General features: G+C 36.0%; 1 long non-coding RNA gene across 1 annotated transcript; it reads left to right on the plus strand.

Annotated features, from left to right (window-relative positions):
• The first annotated feature begins 1,000 nt into the window (after positions 1-1,000).
• LOC113234640 lies at positions 1,001-5,632 on the plus strand. Its single transcript, XR_003310806.1, has 3 exons — positions 1,001-1,070; positions 5,088-5,131; positions 5,599-5,632. It is a non-coding gene; the product is annotated as an uncharacterized LOC113234640 (long non-coding RNA).
• Positions 5,633-9,492: the final 3,860 nt, after the last annotated feature.

Below are 9,492 nucleotides of genomic sequence, written 5' to 3' on the forward strand. Positions count from 1 at the left end.
AAAGTAAACTTTATTTTACTATCCCAGGAGTCAAGTCAAGAGATTTGACTCATTCAACTTTTTCATTTGAATAAGTTTCCAAATACACACCATTACATCTTACAGCTCTTTATTAGAATATAATAACAATAAATTACAAAATTGTAAATTAATATTTAACGTGGTAAAACACCTGTAATCCAAAGCTTTGTAATAATACACTGTCGTCGAGCCATAAAATTAATTTGGTACGTAAAATATCACCTCATTAAAGTAAATTAGCTATTAAGAGTGAAATTAAAGTAGCCAATTAAAATTTTAATTTATTGCAAAGCGGTTTTACTAGCAGTTTTTTGATTGTTCACGTTTCGCAGTTTTAATTGTTTGAGAACACAGAGATTTTTAGAGCATTGAGGTCCTAAAAAAGATTACAGAGATTTTTTTTAATTATCTAAGGAATGTTTGGCTTATACTGCTCTTGCAAAAGGGGATAATGGCGCGAAATAATTCACAGGATTACAATACTTTTTTAGCGGCTTGGAAAAAATCTACGTTATACACATGTAAACTTTACATCTTCCCGTGTTTATTGAATAATTGATTTATTGAATGAATTATGTAAGTAGTACACGTAATTAACATACGCTTTTTGAAGCAAGTATATAAGTACTGTAAACGAAAGACAATATAAATTCAAGTGTCGTCTCATTTCGGGGAAATGGCTTTGTTGGGTTAAACGAATTTTGTATAGTAAAGTATAAAGGTTTATGAGAAAATTTTGCTTAAATAATACGTTAAATTCTCGAAAATTCCTTTGTTTGCATTGGTTGCAGAGACTGGGACGATCTATCAAAGTTATAGGTGCCTTCTCCGTCATTAATAACTTTTGCTGTAGGGTGACCAACGTGTGGCAAGGATTGTGAGAATTTTCAAATGTTTCGCATTTAAGGACAGAGAGAGCCAGCGCAGCCAGAAGCATTTATATGTCCAAGATGCGATACTTTCTTATTGTGGCAAATGTTAACTGTGTTAACCAGTTTTCAAGCGAGCCGTCTGTCTGTTTAAATACTACGAGACAAAAATCGAAATAGGTAAGTGTGTCTTTTTAGTAAAAATATTTTTGTTTTTGTCCGTTTTAATGCTAGATTTGTGTTTATCACCAAAACATATATTTATTACATGTCACTTATCACAGTATATGTTCGAAATGTGTAACTTTTCATGGTGTACGAAGATCATAATAATATCTCAATTAACTGTATGAAAAAAGTCTTAATAATACGTCCCATTGAATAAAGTAAACATTATCATCTTATATTACTTGGCTGAGTGAAGAAATAGAGTTCCACAGGCGCTACGGCAAAAAAATCGTTAGAAACCGAAACAAAGATCCGCAACAAGCATATAGAAAAAATCATATGGTCCGCTGGTTCGTTCCGTGGCTTAGTTAGCATAGCGTCTGGCACGGTTTACCAGAAGAGGATGACGCGAATCCAGCCAGATCGAAGGATTTTCTTCTAAGTGTATTAATAATTATAACAAACTAGTAGAGTAATTTCATAAAAAAATAATTGAATTTATAGATGTGGTGAAACATCCTGACATTCAATAACTTTATTTAAAAAAAATTACAAATGAATAAATAACACACACTCTCATAGCCCCTCACTAGGGAAGCCCTGTGTCGTGGTTGCCATGAACACACACATAGACAACCACAAATTATACCCAAAGTCACGAGAGAAATAAATGCAGTCCATATAATTTTTTCTCCCGGCCAGGGAATCGTAGCTAGGACTTCTGCGTGGCAGACCAGCATGGTAACATTTCGGGTTAAAAAATACATCGTTTGAATTTAGCACAATGATTGTTAAAATATGTAAAGCTGTTTAGCAACGGCAAGTTTCGTGTAATTCAAATTCGTATAAGGCTTTATCTGTTCTTCCTAGAAGTCACAACATTTGACTCAAAATAAAATATGTTCTCCTTGCTCGACCTATATATTAAATATAATAATACAAATTTATTACACTATGGTACCTTTAGTCAGGGTAATGGAAGGAAAACTTTCTACGCACGTTTTTCATTAAATCCTCGTAGAAGAGGGAAATGTATAAAATCAATGGTAAAGGGAATTAAGCGGCGAAGTATTGACGAACGATGCTCATTTGTTATTTTCAAGGTTGCCGACCTATTGTAGTCGGTTCTCAAAAGACATGAGAGGCGTTCTATTTAAAAATACATAATATATAGACAATTTAATTAAGTTTACAGGTTTTCACTTCTTCTTCTTCAGCTTTTAGTCACTCATTTGCACTTGTGCTGTGTTCGAACTTTGTGGTATGGGTGACGAGAAGATCCGACGTAAGGTTCAACTCTTCAGATCTATTTTCAAGTCTGACGAAAGTCCCTTTCAAAATCAAATTTGTCTTGTATATTAGTGTATTAATATTTTAAATCAAAATTGATACGCATTGTGTTGTTTCCCAGTATAAATGTTTAATAACCATAAAACTTAAATTTCCCGAAACATACTTTATAAACGACCTGTTGCCCGCGGCTCTTTTAAATACATATAATGTTTTGGTTTATTTGTGACACCCATATTTTATTCGAAATTAGTTCTGTCTTTTTGTTGCTTACCAATAATAATGATGTGGTTTTAGTTTGGAGTGTTTTCTTTGATGTAGGGTAAATAAATAATATATACCTATAAATAATATATGATAGGTTGACGGTATTTAGGAGAGGGTGATAATTTTAATTTCGTTATTATTCAAGAACAATATTGGCACTTTGTTAGTTATCTATCTGTAATAATTATCAATTGAATTCCAATATGGTTCTATGTGGTTGGTTCGAAAGAGACGTAGTGTCAACAGTAAAGAATAAAAAAAATAAGGTAGGTAGGTTTAGTATCAGTGCAGTGAAAGAGATTGTCCAGGGAAGGACTGCCACCTTACCTAATTCTGCTGTCAAGCAGTAATGTGAGCATTACTGCGTTCCAGTTTTGAATGGTAAGGAACAGTAAGGGTGCTAATGAAATTAAATTTACATGAGAGTTGTCAATTTATGACCCAGAGTGACGGGCGCAGCGCCCCTCAGATCTATGTGATTTAAAGCTCTGAGTGGCACTGCAAACGTTATGGCCAGTCTTGTCGCTTGCAGCGTCGTTCAGAGTTTTAAGTCAAAAAGTAATTTTATCAGTACCCTTACACTTCAAAACCGAAATGCAATAATGCTCATGCTTCATTGCTTGGCGGCAAAAAAGGTAAAGTGGCAGTAGTTCTCTGGACGAACCTTTCACAAGGAGCTGTACTGCTTCTAAAGTGCAGATCCTGATACTTCAAATGTTGTGAGCGTTTCCTTTGTAATGACTATGCTTTGCTTACATTGGGCAATACAACTGCCAGCCCGTGCGTTTCCCTTTTGGCAGAGAACAAATAAGTAATGAGAACGGACACTCTTCGCCCCTCCCTAGCTTTAGATGCCGCACCACGCCCGGCGCACTGACGGTCACATTGACTAAACGAGTACAAGACTGTCAGCGAGCCGTTTTCGCGCTAAGACAGCTTTGATGTTTGAATATAGCTTTCATTTATTCATTACGAAATGTGTACGTTAATATATAACATCATTTTACGTTACTATTTATAATGGTCGTGAATTGTGCTGTGTACGGCTGTTTATAATCATCTAAACGGGATAAAGAGAGGAGTTTCTGTCGTTTTTTGAAAGATGGAACGAAGTAAATAAAAAATGTCTGAGACTCATTCAGTTATTGTTTTCTTTAGTGCAGAGTAATATATAATACAGATTTATTATACCAATATAATAAGACGCCATAACTTAGTAAGCTAGACAAGGGTTCTAGAATTTTCAATTTGTATTGCCGATAATTACGTAGTAAATATACCTAATTAGTAACTAGGTAATGATAAAGTTGGACACGCAATTTCAAATACTTTGGTTACCTTAGTTAAAAGGTACCTGTCCAAAATAATATATTTTTTAAATGAATCTTCAATATTATTCTAGTTAGTGAATTAATAAAAATATAATATTATATCGATATAAATACGTAATGAGCACGTATAATTATTATGATTCTATAATAAAATTATAGGTAACAGAATCGCCTTAGAATTTTCGCTATGTTGCCGCTCTGACCACGTAACGTAATCGTACGAGCAAGTGATGGGTAACCCTGCCACTTCACGCACACATTCGCGCGTGTGCAGATAGCGCCTTGCTCTATGTAGTAGTAGTAAGTAAATAATTTTCGACCGTTGTATGGAGTGTCCGGGGTGTGCTTTTGGTTGCCACATGGGGACCCATTAAATTCTCGAACCATACATTTCATATTACAGATTTCGGTTGTTAATCAAAATTTGATATTTACGAGGCTTAAAACTACTTGGAACGATCTACACAGAAGTTTTTATTATAAAGGTTTGGATGACATAAGTTCATGGTCAGGACCTATTTACTTAACTGACTCAGTGGCTGAACGGTTACCATGCTGGACTGTTACGCAGAGGTCCCGTATTTGTATGGTCTACGTTTATTTCTCTCGTGACTTTGGGTGTAATTGGTGGTTGTTTATGTGTGCGTCCATGGCACCCGCGATACAGACTTTCCCTAGTGCGGGACTATGAGATGCGGGATTTGTTTCGATATTTGAAATAAATACTGAATAAATGTCTACAAATGCGTATTTACGAAAAGGAAACCTTAAAGTTACTCATTCTTCTCGGAGAATTCTACGGATTCCTTATGAATGAGTTAGTGTTTAATCAATGTAACGATTTCAAGTGTTTGTGTGTTGTTAGCTTACGGAATGATGATATATTTCAATTTGAAACCTGTAATATTGACGCATCATATAAAAGATTCGCGTGTTTCGTTTTTTTATTAAAAATTAATAACCAAATGTTTGATTTACTTTGCTTTATATAAAATAGTCGTCAGAGTTCATATTAAAGTGGCTCCTGAAATAGGTTACCTGTACAGCAACGTTGTTGAAATTTGACTCATTATTACGGAGGTGAATTTACATGCAACACGACTCTGACCACTGTTTAACGCTCTGCGTTACTGTTCTACAGGTCTGGGTGTTCTGCGTATTTGGGATTCATTAGTTTGATACCAGGTAATTGGTGTGGTTGGCTGACATATTATTATTATTACTATATTACGTATATATTAAATAATATTACAATGATTAATTAAGTGGTAACCTAATTGTAATTGGCCTATCCAGAAAGAGCTAAAAGTATACTCGCGTGTTAAGGTTAAAATTATTATATGGCTTAGTTTTCCCAAAGAAAATATAATACACAAATGAAAAATATATCGCTATTGTACAAGAAAAAGCGACTAAGGTGCATTATGGAAAGAAATAATTGCCCATGGTCCACCCAGATGAACCAGTCACGTGGTCCATCGGCAAGAAGCGGAAAAAACTATTAATTCACAAAAATTGCTTTGAAATAAATGCACTTGAAATTTTAACAAGGGATATTTCTTACAAATCCTTTTTTTTTTCAATCAAATTATTCACGTTCGTTTCTCACAGATGATTCCATATTATATGTTACCCATAGACGATACTTACAGGCATCCTGGACATAAGCCTCCCCTTGGCACGCCAACTGTCCCGGTCTTGTGCTGCTCGTATCCAGCCACTGCCGGCTGCCTTTCTCAGGTCGTCCGTCCATATTCCTTGACGTGGTCGCCGTTCCAGTACAAGTCTGCTCCATCAGCTCCATATATCTTACCGAAACTATGTAAATATTTGCATTTTACATTATGCAATTATGTCTGTCGCGTTTATTATACTTTATAATTTTTTGTAAAAATTCCAGATAATTGGTTTTCGAAAATTACATAAATCCTTCATAAAAAACAACATAATTTAATTTATTAAATTCGTTGATAGTTCGAGTTTTTTTTTAATATTAGTTTCACGGCATCGGAATAAGGCCCTCAAGCCAAATTGTCAATTTTTTTTCTAAACTGTCAATCTTTTATATAAAACTTTTTTCTCTCAATATATTTAGAGTTTACTCTTGACAGTGACAGCTTCACCAACCCGTGGTAACGTATAATGGAAAATTGACACTGGCGACAGTCGCCATATTTTTTATATTATTCTTATAAAACTGACACTGGTCCAAGCCTAGTGGCCGCCATTAAGAAAATAATAATAATTTATATTAATATATTAATTTAATAACACACCAGTACTAGTGTAGATATAGTATGAAAAATGGAATTGTTTTTTTTAATATTAAAAACATCCACATGGTTTCCAACTATCGATTAGGTCCACATCACTCGTTGAGTAGCGTCAGCTTAAGGTTAGTAAGGTTAACAATTCACGGAGCGGTTTCCATCCGCGCCCGCCGGTGCTGCTAGACAGCGGTTTTATTTCAATACTCACAACCCTGCAAGTTTGTGCGGGCACGTAGCTGCCGCGGTTGCGGGCACGAAACCGTTGCGATTGGGGAACGGACCGCGAAGTTAGTGAGAGTTAATTGCAAGTCGCGCGGTTAATAGAGAACTCACCCTGCGTGCGCCTGCACCACATTTCGGCTGAACCGACCGCCAAAGTGTGCGGGCGACGACGGCCGCCAAGCGCGCAGGTCATCGCGTCCTGCGCGGTTCTACTAGTACCCTGCCGCGGCAACCGCGAACAACCGTCACCACTACAGGCGTAAAACGCGCCGTGAAATGTGCTACTAATTTTGCATACTTAACTGTTACATTCTACAGATGCCGCGGTCTCTTGGCAGACGCGGGTAAAAATCGCTCCGTGAATTCTTAGTGTAACGAAAAATGAGTTTCAGCGCCATCTAACGTGTAATAGTTAGCTATTATATACTAGTAGTATTTTTACTAAAATGCCACCTATTGGTGAATGGCTGAACCAGGATGAAAAAAATACTGCAATATTGTAATATAACTCTTATTCAAGTTGTAGTGTATCCGAATGTGTGGTGCATTGGTCTGCACCGCTCACACATACTCTCTCTCTCTCGCGCCCGGCTTGACTATCGTGTAGTGTGCAATTATATAGAAATAAATCGCATTAATTAATTGCGCCGTCTTTTAATCATTAAGACACAACAATTTGGCGACGAGGATGGGATTTTTAGGACTGATTTTTTAGGTCCATTTTATAACAAAATGTACTTAGTGGTCATTGACAGTTACTCAAAGTGGCCGGAGGTGTTTGAAATGTCAAATATTGGCGCAGTACAAACCATAGAAAAATTTAAAAGCATATTTTCGCGTTTCGGTTTCCCGGCACACTTGGTGACTGACAATGGACCTACTTTTACCAGTTTCGAATTTGAAAATTATTGTAAAGCTATAAATGTAAAACATACCTTTTCACCACCATATCACCCCGCTACAAATGGAGCGGCGGAACGATTTGTAGACACATTTAAAACTCATGTAACAAAAATAAAAGAAAGTGGAAATTCACTTTCTTCTGCAATTAACTTATTTCTCTTCGATTATAGAAATATGCCTCATAACGCCACTGGGATGACCCCAGCTAAATTACTACTGGGTAGAGAACTCAGGAATAGATTTTCCTTATTTAGACCTCCAGCTATAGAAATACTAGAAAAACAATCAAAAAATTCTTCAGGAAATAGGAGTGTTGAATTTAATGTTGGTGAAAAGGTAATGGTTAAGGACTATCGAAAAGGTCACAAGCCATGGATTCAAGGAATTATAATAGAGGAATCAATTCCAAATACAACCTATGTTATAGATGTAAATGGGTATCAATGGAAAAGACATACTAACCAAATGTTGAAATGTAATGCTTGTCTGGACGAATAGAGACATAATTAAGTATTAGTTACTTAATATTTAAAGATTTGTTAGTTAAGACTAATTCAACTATAAGGTTCCGATTTTAACTCGTAGGACTTCTGTAAAGATGTATGCTGTGCATGATGCCAAGAGTTAAGAGACAGGGCCTTCCCTTTTGGAAATCGTAGATTATTGTTTTTCATAGGTTAAGGGGAAGAGAGTCTATAGTTAGTATTAAGTTTTGTTCATTCTGTAATGTTAAGGGTCTATCTATAGTTAGTATTAAGTTTTGTTTATTCTGTAATGTTAAGGGGGGAAGAGTTGTAGTGTATCCGAATGTGTGGTGCATTGGTCTGCACCGCTCACACATACTCTCTCTCTCTCGCGCCCGGCTTGACTATCGTGTAGTGTGCAATTATATAGAAATAAATCGCATTAATTAATTGCGCCGTCTTTTAATCATTAAGACACAACACAAGTGACTGTAAGTTTTTGTTAAATTTTAAAATTGTTTAAACCCTACCCAATCAAAATCTTTAAGTTATGGTAGTAGATAATAGAGCGTAAAGTTTGAATTGTATACAAGCTAAAAAGTGGCGTCATCGGCACCCGATCTTACATAGCGTAATTACATATCTCCCCTTTTTTTCTATATCTATGCTATTGATCAATACGCTAAATAATAATAATAATTATCATTTATTATATCTTCCAACGAGTACAAAATATAAGTACATGATTGAACATAGAGCTCAGATATGGGAGACAGGAGCTCAAACTAAATAAGTCTCCCAGGCAAAATGAGCATTGAAATGCAAACTGTAATATACGTGTAATGGCAAATCGTAAAACGATCAATTTGTGACCACTAGGCGCATGACTTGGCCGTCCTGTCACTTGGTATCTAAAAAAAATCCAAACTAAATTTTTAACAAGCTAAAACAGACGTGAAATCTAAGGCGCACGATTAAACAAAGCATCCATTTTTCTTATACCCTATAAACACAAGGAATACGAAACTTATAGCGAAGTATTTCCGATCAGAACTTCCCAATAGTTGTTTAGTAAAAGCATTCTCATGTAACTAAATTAGTCACGTACTGTCGGATTCGCAATTTTTGCGTTATCACATCAAACTAGCTCCGTTATGAAGAGTAAGCTCTCTTTCAACTTATTTCCAGATTTTAACGTAGATATTTTGGTTCGAAATATAAATTACGCTTCACATCCTTTGTGTAAGGTGTCTTTAAAACGCAAAGATCTGGGAGGCTCTCACTGCGGGCGCCCGTCACCCTGAGATATAAGTTGACAAGTCCCATATGCCTGTAACTTCACCAACACCTACCTTTCAAAACTGGAACGCAGTAATATTCATATTATTACTTCGTGTTATTACTAACTCTTTCACAAGGAGTTCTACTGCTATTCAAAGCAGTTATGAGAATATACACTCTTCACCACTGATATACAGCTCTCTTTTTGAGACGACATGAATACTTTATTACTGTAACACGGAATATCGTTCGATACAGAAGAGTAATTCCTAAAATCCTAAGAATCAATAAAGTTCTATGCTCTGGCTATGTCTCCCCTTAAAAAAAACAACAAGCACAAGCACACACATGCGCGCGCGCACACACACACACACACACACACACACACACACACACACACACACAC

Source organism: Hyposmocoma kahamanoa, unplaced genomic scaffold (genome assembly GCF_003589595.1).
Source record: "Hyposmocoma kahamanoa isolate Upper Pololo Valley unplaced genomic scaffold, ASM358959v1 86, whole genome shotgun sequence".
Classification (NCBI taxonomy): domain Eukaryota; kingdom Metazoa; phylum Arthropoda; class Insecta; order Lepidoptera; family Cosmopterigidae; genus Hyposmocoma; species Hyposmocoma kahamanoa.